General features: G+C 41.3%; 1 long non-coding RNA gene across 1 annotated transcript; it reads left to right on the forward strand.

The window, feature by feature from the left end:
* The first annotated feature begins 2940 nt into the window (after positions 1-2940).
* LOC114156077 (uncharacterized) lies at positions 2941-9859 on the forward strand. Its single transcript, XR_003597898.1, has 3 exons — positions 2941-3380; positions 8695-8853; positions 9159-9859. It is a non-coding gene; the product is annotated as an uncharacterized LOC114156077 (long non-coding RNA).
* The last annotated feature ends 1211 nt before the right edge of the window (positions 9860-11070 follow it).

The raw sequence follows: 11070 nt of genomic DNA on the forward strand, positions 1-11070 counted from the left end.
GAAATAAAACCATTAAAAACAGTGATATGTTCAGATTCTAGCTCTGCACTATTAAGTTTAAAGAACACTCAATCAGATAGTAGGATGGACATTTTATTAGAAATATTTCATACATTATTTAGGATACAAAATATGGGTTTAATAGTTATATTTGTGTGGGTTCCAGCACATATTGGGGTTGAAGGAAACGAGAGAGCAGATAAAATGGCTAAGAGGGCAATTCAAAATCCTATTGGTTTTACAGTTAAAACAAGTAAATCTGAGGCAAAGAGTATGGTTAAAGGAAAACTGATGGAAAGATGGCAAAAAAGGTGGGATGAAGAAAAAACAGGAAGATGGTTTTATAAAATTCAGAAAATAGTAGGAGAGAGAAGAAATGGAAGAAGAAATAGAAAGGAGGAAAGGGTGATAACAAGATTAAGATTTGGACATACAGGACTTAATTATACACTTTTTAAAATAAAAAAGCATGATAATGGCAAATGTGATTACTGTGGAAAATATGAAACAATAGAGCATATTATATTAGAATGTCATAAGTATGAAAGAGAAAGAAGATGCATGAGAAGAGAGTTTGAATGTATTAAGGAAAAGATTAATTTATTAGATATTTTGAGGAAGAATTTGGGGAGTAAACACATACAAATAATTATTAAATATTTAAAGACAACTAAATTGTTTCACAGAATTTGATTATAGTAGGTGTGTTTGTGAATATGTGCATGATCTAGAGAGGTATAGTATAAAGTTAAGTATAAAAATGGATGAATGTGTGTGTATATATATATATATATATATGTGTATGATTTATTTATTTAGTTTATTCATTATTGTTATTTGTAGGAGTATATTTAAATTTATATAAATAGATAGTCCATCTCGAACCACACTCCATACCAGTAAGTGGCGGTAATGCTACTTAAAGTTTGTTGCCAACCGCCAAAAAACTCAAGAAGAAGAAGAAGAAGAAGAAGATGCTAATGATGCTAATGGAAGCGCATCGTGTGTCTCATCTTTTCTGTGTCGCAGGTCAGTAAAAATGTATCCTGAAGAATAAATATTAGTTTCTTTTAAGAGTTGAAGAAGGTATTTAATCAAGAGTCAACTAATGAGTCTTTGATGCTGTTTGTGACTAGTTTTGTGTAGAAAACGGGACATTTCTGGAGGCTAATTCATTCTCATGCTAGCGCACATTGAATGTATGTTTTGCTAGCTGAGAAACAGGACAAGAATCGCAGAATTCACTTTGAATTTATTGTATTTTGCACTTTTGGAACAGTTCTCACACGAAATACATTATTTTGGTGCAATTTCTTTATGGGTTATTGCAAAAACCAGAGAAACCATTTAGTTATGAGATTTGGTGAGTAAGTAACGGCTGCCTGTGAAACTCCGTAAAGAGACTCAACATTAAAGGGGCATTACACCTTTTTCAGTTTTGTAGTTAGTTTTTTGTGTAAGAGATAAAATATGGTTATTGTTTTAAAATAGAGGATACAGTTAGAAGCTGTAATGCTTAAATATTAAAGTATATTTTATTTGTGCAGAATAAAAGTTGTAAAGGCAATAAAAATAGTCAAAAGGAAATTCATATATTTTATTTTGATAATTAAAAATACCAAAACGTCTGAGGAAAAGTGACAAGGTGTTTGAGTTAAAGCAGTAACTGAAAATATTAATTTGCTTCAGAGAATTAAAGCCACTTAAAGATGAAAGATTTTGTCATTTAATAAAATTCATATTGTTAAATGGAGCATGTTACAAAAATCTCAATGGGTTTAAAGGGACATGACCTTTTTAGATGTTCTGAATCTGGAGGTTACTCAGTGATACCTGGATTATGGAGTGTTACACAGAAGAAACTTTCCTGTTAGATGCTGATGGAAGCTCATTGTGTGTCTCATCTTTTCTGTATCACAGCAAAACATGTTGAGGGAGCAAAACTACCACATGACTCCCAGTGCAGCAAAGGTTTCTGGGTAACACGGCCACCATCTTGTACCTGCGTGCGGGGTGACACTGAGCGCTTTTTGTAGTTTCAGAAAGACCATCACTGTCTCCCTGCCCACGGCTCTTCCTTCTGTCTGGCCGTGACATCTGCTGCGCTCCTCCTGAGCGCTGCGACTGCTGGAGGTCAGACTGACTAGGTGCATATAATTATTTTGGAACCTGCCTTTTTAACCAGCTCTTCCTTTGCGCTCTCAGCCATGCTGCTTCACGCTGCTCTGTTTTGATGCTGCCGGTTACGTCATCAACAAGCTTTACCGCAGTTAGCCAGTAGACTGCAGATCTCTATTGCTTCTGCCAGATATCGTAAAAATATCCTAGCTGATTTATTAGTGTATGTCCTAATATATCTGATATTACTGATATATCAGTTATGTCGGATATTTCAGTGGCTGATCCATCCATCCATCGGTGGGTGGATGGATGGATGGATCTTTACTCTGCAGAGTTGGAGGAATAATTTTTGTAGCATGTTTTTGTCTAGAAGCTAAATGTTGAATCTCTGTTTGCTGTTCAGTGAACTGGTAGCTGCTCCTCACTAAGGAGGACCTGGAATGTGTTCAGATGTCCTGCTGGGTGTCTTTGATGCGGCGGGACGAGGCGACAGTCGTCTTATTGCTGCCCCCTGCGGTTTCTGGACAGAACTGTTATTTATTGACTGTGATGTGCCTCATGTTTATTTGCATGACATGCCATATTTTTGATTTTTTATCATATTAACTCGTCTCCCAGCTGAGAGGTGAAAGTCAGAGCAAAACACCGTTCTCTGGATTCTGAACCGTATGAATATGGAGATGAGTGGAGTGTGTGGACTGACCCACCAACACCCCACTTATTACCACCGGACAGATTTAGGAGCACCGTGTGAAATCCAGAAATGTGGAACCTTGTGGAGGCAAAGCCAGAAGGCAGACCCGACCTGAACCTCCCAGAGAGTTTGGATTTCACACAGAGATGCTAATAGGATCTGCCTCAACGCCAATCCCAGAGAAAAGCCTTCAGCCAGAGGAAGACGTCCATCAGAGCTCTCATCCGGCGGACTGGGAGGCTGCAGGAACAGATCTGGGTCAGGGTTGGTGTGTCAGAGGTGCAGCATATCTGCTCCTGCCAGGCTGGTCTGCATGACTTTCACAAATTTAGATCTGAAAATTCTTCAAATTTTTAGTTATTTTAAATTTAGTCTTTCCTTTGATGTCCTGTGAAGACATCTTTCTGATCAAATTGTGCTTCTTAAATCCACCCAGAGTTCTGGTCCTGTGGGCCGGACTGCAGCCTTGTGGAAGAACTGGATCCTCTGTCGCCGCTGCTCCCCCGCTCAGCTTCCACCTGCAGCGGCGCTGACGAAGAGAAGAAAGATGAGAGACAACATTTAGGTAAGTATGCATTATTCATGCTGGACGGATTGCTTCATTTGTAACCGTGGTGACATCAGCATCCATCAGAGGCCAGCAGCACCTGCACGTCTGCCATCGGCTCCATCTCTGCTTAATCTGCCGTCTTCTTGGCGCTTGCTGAACATCGTCCCTCAGCTGCGTCTCTCTGCTCTGAGTTCATGGCTCTGTTGGAAACCGGGCCGATAACCGACAGAAGCAGCTCGTTAAAAACCTCCGGGTTCATTTGAACACTTTGATCCTTTGCTGGTCTTCAGTTGAAGGGATGCTTCCCTCCTCATTTCTCTCTTCTGAACCTGCTGATTGTCTGGGCTGATTTCCAGCACCATTTAAATCCTTTAAGTGTTTGAGACCAGTGGTTCTGCCTCCATGGACACAGAGGAGCCACGATGTTACCAGAGGAAAACAACTTCTAGTCTAAACTCTGTCCAGATCTACAATCAGAGCAATACAACTGGATCTGGACCTGAACGGGCCCAAGCAGTGACCGCCATGTTGGATTTAAAACTGGAATCTGGTGGTCTTGATGGGAGAACTGGAGCTGTGCTTCGATATCAAGTTTTCAGGCAGAGCAGCGATCCAGAGCATTTGGTCAAGCGGCTGCCGAGATGCTTCAGCAGACATTCATCAGTCCAGACTTCACTCTGGTCTGCAGAGGCGAGATCATCCCAGAGGATCCAGGAACATCCAGGGAAACCTGATGAAACATGGCGGGAATAGAAACCGGCTGGTGAATCTGTTGCCAGCAACACGGCAGCCATCACTTCTTCTTCAGAGGTGATTTTCCTGCTGGATGAATACATAAAGGGAAACTTTTCTTTGTTTTCCAGAACAGGGCCAGCTGCTCCAATAAAACAATCATTTCTTCTCAAGTGTTGAAACATTTTTGGAAGGATGGAAAACATGAGAGCGGTTCAGCAGATTGTTCTGGCGCTCTGCGCTGCTGCTCTTTATTATTTCACACCTTCATAAACAGAATATCATGTTTAGCTGTCATAACTCCATGGCTGGTTATTGCTTTGTGATTTTCTATCACTGTATTATTTTCCAACTGAATTCTGTCGATTCTCCCCCATCCAGACCAACACCACACTGGAGGTTCTGGTTCTGTTTGGGATCAGAGGTCAAAGCCTTCCCTCTCTCCTCCTGAGCCTGACTGTAGTTTCCATCGTTGCAGAGTTAATCATCCCTCCATCCAGCCTCCCTCTAGTTATCCTCCTGCTCTGCCTCATATGGAGGAAATGGCCACAGTATTGTCGCCCGCTGTGAAAGGAGCAGACTTGATGAATTTTTCATGGCTATGATATTGTCCAGCTCTACTTTATGGCTCTATTTTTCCTCCTTGGCCTCATGCAGTGTGATAAAGCTCCACTACAGTATTGGCAGCAACATTTTCTCTGTGTGTACGTTGCAGGCATTGATTTTCCGTCTGAGCCGTCCTCCACATCTCTTTGTAGAGGATGTAGTGCTGCCCTGGGTTGCGTGGTCGTTGATGGATCACCTTGAAGGACTACCTGGCTTCGTTTCCCTAAATATCTCTCTGGCAGCTAGATGACTGTTATCTGCTGCTGCAAGTACAGCGGTTTGTTCTGGAGGAACAATAAACGTCTGCAGAACAGTCGACAGGCAAACATCGATTAGCGAGGTGAGAGGCTGGAGAGGCTCAAATTTGTTCTTCCCTCCAACAACTCCTCTTCATTTCAGACGTACTCAGCTTCACCAGAGATTAGAGGCAGCAGGTTCTGCTGGCTCTGTACATCAGAGCTCACTTCCAGAACAAATGTTATCTTCTGGAAAATGGGCTGAAGGTTTAGATTCCTTTTTCTCTTCATGGTCTGAGACGTCGGTTTGTACCTGAGATTCATCTTCTTCATGAAGTTCCTGTAAAACCTGGATATCAATCAGGAAAAATCATTTCAACGGTAAAGATGATCTGCAGTCGTTTGCCTTTATTAGGTCGTCCATCAGTTAAATCATTATTTAAACATTTTGTTTAAACGGGCTGAAGTGAGTCATGGAGAAAGATGAGCAGAGAAAAAGAGTTTAAATGAGAGAAGACAAGAAGGCCATGACGGATGAAGAGGCAGAAGATCCTCCTGGTCTCCCAGGTGGAGTCGACAGGAAGGAGGAGGAAGAGGAGTTCAGCTCATCTTCAGACATTTAAAATGTCTGAATGATCAGAAGCTCCGAACTTGAAACCTGGTTGGTGCTGGACAGACATGGACCAACATTGGATCACCTGGTGGATGGACTGGTTCCGATCCCACAGGTCTGATTCCACATGTCCGATCCCATAAGCCCGATCCCACAGATCCGATCCCGCAGGTCCGATCCCACAGGTCCGATCCCACGGGTCATGGATCAATGTCTGGTGGGCAGCAGCTGAAGAGCCAGTTAATAATTTGAAGTCATTCGGCTTTTGAGACTTTCTGAAGGTTCTGGTTTCATCAAATGAAAACAATAAAGGACAACCCTCAGTCAGAGGCTTCACCACCTGTGCTGCAACACAGACCTCTACAGGAGATTTTCCCTGTCAACAAGACACATCTGTAGAATCACACAGCGACCAACAAAACGTTGCAGTAGGACAGACTTTAGTTGATGTTGGGTCTGTTGGCTGTGCTCTGGCAGATTGCTCTGACTAGAGCTGCTGCTCAATGAAGAAGCTTTTAACTCAGAAACTGAAAGATTTTTTCTTTTCTAACGTCACATCTGAAGTTCATGGAAAGGACAGGAAATGCTGCACCATAATGGCGGTGAAAGGTGTATTCTTCTATATTCCAAAAGAAGATTTGAATGATGGTGAAAGCACCGGCAGGACGCAGAACAGCTGTTAACTGACAAAATTACCTTGGTGCTGATGCGGCTGTGCTGAGATGAGAATATATGAGCGTCAGTCTGAGGGACGACGGAGAACGACACATCGACGATCCGACTGTAAACATTGATATTACAGATCAGTGGTGGCCTGATGCTTTCGAAACTCCATCAGGTCAGCTTTGTACTTCTTTTTCCTTAGAGCTCTTCTAGTAAAACATGTCTGAATTCAGCTGATGAGCTCTGAATCACTTCCAGAAACCAGCAGGGAACAAACTAAAGCCATGTTGGTCTAAAAATACTGCAGCCGCTCTGAGTGACCTGCTCAGACGTTCACACCGAGGCTTTCATCCATCTGTGTGGAGAACAAAAAGCAAACAAAGAGTTGTGCTTTTCATGCTGTATGTTTGAAAGCATCCAGCAGCAGAACCTCCTCTCTGTGGTTTGAACAGCTCTGAGGTGAAGAGCGTGCCGAGGATGAAAGACGTGTAAAAGCTTTCAGAATCAGAGGCGTGACCTTGTCGACTCCTCTGTTATGAAAACACAACATGTTTCTCACCTTTCTGCCTCCCTTATCAACTATTACAGATTATTTTCTGTCTGATGCCACATTTACATCTGAACACTTTATTCTCCTGCTCAAGCTTTGAAATGAAAATGTTGGTGCATCAGTTCAGTTTTATAATCTGACAGCTACCAGTCAGAAACCGTTAGACGCAGAATCTGCAGGAGAGGTTCGTAACTTCCCAGGAGTTCTGCGCTGGACTTCCTGTGAATATGAAACAATTTGTCTCATGTTCTTTAGATCATGACAAGAAAAACAAACGTCGCTGATCCTGCAGAGCTGCAGTGGAATAAAGAACTCAGACGTTTGTGATAGAAGGCCTGTAAATGACTACAGGCATCCATCCATTAAAGTTCAATAAAAATTTTGAGTTCATTTTAGTTTTCAACAATAAGTCTATTAGTTCACATGCCAATAAATCAATAGTTTCCTGAGCCTGACTCGAGTTTACCTGTCCAGGTAAACTCTTCCTCAGTTTTCCACTGGTAGCTGCTCAGCTCGACCCCAACCCTCCTTTACTGCTGACCTCATCCATGTGGTCTGAAGAGGAACGTGGCGCCATCTGAACCGCAGAGTCTTAAGAGCCGTGATCAGCCAGGCTGCAGACGGCACCAAGAAACTGCAATAAGAATGGATTAAAACTCGACTTTTATTATGAAATCTACAGAAACTGCGAAGCGATCGCTCCACACTAAAACATGCAGGAAATATTCTTTACTGAAAACATAATCAAAGACATCAACAGTGCTGGAGCTTTGACTGAACCACCTGAACTCAAACAGCCTGGAATAAATTTACCAACTTCTATACAGAGAAAATAAAAAATTAGAGGATTAATCTGGACATCCACACCAAATCCAGTATCTATGCTGAACCCAAACATAGCAAATGGCCTGTTGTTAGCCAGGCGGACTGAGGGCGAAGACCTGCTTCTGGTAGATCTCCAACAACAATCAGAGACGATTTCTGGTCCATAAACAGTCAACAAGAGTGTTCTTAACTCTTTAATTGTTCCAAATCAAAGTTAGTCTGCATTTAGAGGGCTGTTTATTTTCAAATTTATCACAGCAAGCAGTATCTGTCTGGTGTTTCAACATGTTTCACTCTAATGCTGATGCATTAGAGGTAAATCCAGTCCATCGTTGACTGTTGAACATGGGATCAAGAATCCTCCTCAGGAATCTGTTGTTTACACTGAATCCATTTAATGCAGCTCTCTTCATGACCTCTGACCTGTCTGTTTGGTTGATCTCCCTGACCTTTGCTAGTGTCGGACGAGGCCGATGAGGGTCAGGTTTCTTCCCTCCCTGCTGGTGAAGCTTTGAGTTCTTCGTGGCATCATTTCTCCTGTCAAGGAAAAACAAGATTATTAAACGGTTTTAAGAACCTTGACATGCATAATATTACTGTTACCACATCAATGGCAATAAAGATTGATTGATTGATGTAACATGTAAAATATGTCATATCATCAGTCAAAGCCTGAGGTTTTTAGAAACATCAGAACGTGTCTGCATGAAGCAGGAAAGCAGCAGCATCAGAGAGACCGGCCCACTGACACTTCATTGATTTATTCACCAAAGAGCAATTTCACAGAAGCAGAAATTGAGCCGGGGTTAAAGGATTCTTGCAAAGAGACGCAGAGCTGAGGAGATAAAGAGAGATTGTTTTTCATTTGCGTTATTGATGAACTAATCTTGCTGCTTGGCCTAATCTGAGCATCATCTCAGAGGCTGTTTGTTCTTACCGGCTGGGAATCAATTGCTCACGCTCCGATCGGCTGCTTCTCTCACTCTTCTATGAAATGATAATCTAATAATAACTACGCTTCATCCACAGCTATCACCTGCATTTATTCCCTCCCTCTGAACAAATTCTGCTCTCTGTTCTCTTTCCCCTGTTACTTTGCTGCAGATTGTTCAGAAACATACTAAATGACCCTTCATCATCATCATCATCACTTCAGTCCTGGTCGAAGCCGCAGAAATCAAACATGTTGTTAGTTTGATGTTTTGTTGGCACGAAAAGGATGAAAGTTAACATTGCAGAGAATGAAAATGCTTCCACCTGCAGGTGAGACATTATTTTAATAGAAATTTTAAAGAGGTGTTGAGAAATTTGATTCAAGTTTCATGGAGGTATTTCTATCACTAATTAATCCCAGATCAGACAGCAGAATTATCTCTAAATTATATAATGCCATACAGCTATCTAAACATGAGAATACAGAATATACTGTATAAAGAGGAAAAGGAAATGAAGGTATTAATCCCACAAGAAGGCTGGGAGGAAATCTGTCAGCCGCACTGAGTCTCCACCGGATCAAACACATGGCGGGAGTTTTGCTGGAAAAACCATTTTTTGTTCCACCCATTCAGAGACGATATGAAAGCAACGGGACGCCTGCTGGAGACTTGGTGGGTCCAACGGAGCCAAACCACCTCCATGTTTTTGGGACTGGCAGGTAATAAAACCATATTGGGAAAAGTTCCACAAACACATTGAAAATATATTTAATGTAAAAATTCCATTCAAATGTGAATCTTTGTATCTGGGCAACTTACAGTTGGACACATGGACCAACAAAGACTAAAAACTGCTGGTTATACTGGCAGCCAGTAAGAAATCCATCACCAGGAAATGGCTTCAACTGGATCCACCCACCATCGACGAATGGATTGAAATTGTTTACCAGATTTATCTTATGGAAAAGATTTATTTTTCCCTCCAAGTTGAAAAAGGAAAGTTTTATAAGATCAGGACCAAATGGACTGAGTATGTAAAACCAATTGGATCCGACTTCAGTTGACTGTACTTTGAATTATGTGCCCTGCACTTTTATGTTCTTGTGGTTTTTATTGATGGAGATGGTGCACTCCCCTTTATTGTTCAATTCTGTTCACTTTTGTTATTTTTCACAACAAAAATTAGTAATAATCTGTAAAAGAAAATACCAGAAAGGCAGTATGGACAAAATCACTTGGACTCTCTGGTTGTAAACTCATGTATGATCTTAAATGGGTAAAGCTGTAATTAACGAATGTGATGGGAATCTGTCTTTCTAAATAAAAAAATAATTACAAAAAAAAGAAAATGCTTCCATAAGAAATAATGCTTTCTTTGTAATCAACTTTCTGATTAGTTCATCACTGGTAGATTTGTTGTTTACATTTATTTTCTATTATATTTTAGTTTCTTTTACTCTTATTTTCTAACCCTTTCAATCACTAAACTAACTTTGCTCTGATTTAAAGTCTGTTTGTTCTGACTGCAGTTTGATAGTCAACTTTATTGTTTTGGAATATTTTAGCACCAAGGCTGCTCACAGGGCTTGAGTTGATGGCAATATAACACAATCACTGGCGGTGTTGGGAACAGCAAACAAGCAACAAACAAACACTGGAAGTGATTTGTGGCGTTCTGTGATTCAGCCGCAGGAAGTGAAGTTGACCTGGAACGACTTCAAGCTGACTTTAGAGAGGAAACCTAGTTTAGGGTTCTCCCTGGGTTTAGGTCCTGTAGCATAGGGAACCAGAACCAGCCTTATTCTAGTTTTACTGGTTTATGCCCAATAAGGACATACCAGTAGGTCTTAGAAAAGTCCTAGTGGCTTTAGTTCCAACAAAATACAATAAAAATTTGTTAGTTTTGTCAAACTCAACTAATTATATTTCAGAATTTCTTTGTAATCACATTTGACCTTTTGTCATGATGTGTAGAAATGAAGTAAGACCCAACTGCAAAGAGGCAGAGGCAGCAAATGCATTTGATAATTTAATGAGAAATTAATAGAAAACTTACAAAAACCACAGGGAGTCAGAGCAGAAAACAGGAATCCATGTGCAAAAGAAAGCAGAGTTTAATGGGAAAGTGCTGCGAGGAACCAGCAAGGACTGACAGCAGGAGAGGAGATTCAATACTGGGAGAGTGAACGCTGGAACAACAGACCCGGGCCGATGAGCCAATGGGCTGCAGGTGGATCACAGATCAATGATCAGAACTAAGATCCCATAAAAACCCAAAGCAACCCAAAACCCTGACACCTTTCCAGGTCGTTTAACAAATATTCTTCTGCAAATACCGGCCAACCGATCTGTGTTTCCCAGGGGAAAGAAAGTCAGGGTTTTTTTTTTTAACCTGTTATAGTTTGTAATAAAGTCATTTTTATACAGAATGAGCATTCACGTTGAGTTCAGGGAACCTAATGCTAGCAGCCCTTCCTTAACATCTAAGCGCTCTGAAGGCCTTGTGTCCCGGTCAGCCAAACGCCACGTTTTAATGGTTGGTCCA

Source organism: Xiphophorus couchianus, chromosome 13 (genome assembly GCF_001444195.1).
Source record: "Xiphophorus couchianus chromosome 13, X_couchianus-1.0, whole genome shotgun sequence".
NCBI lineage: Eukaryota > Metazoa > Chordata > Actinopteri > Cyprinodontiformes > Poeciliidae > Xiphophorus > Xiphophorus couchianus.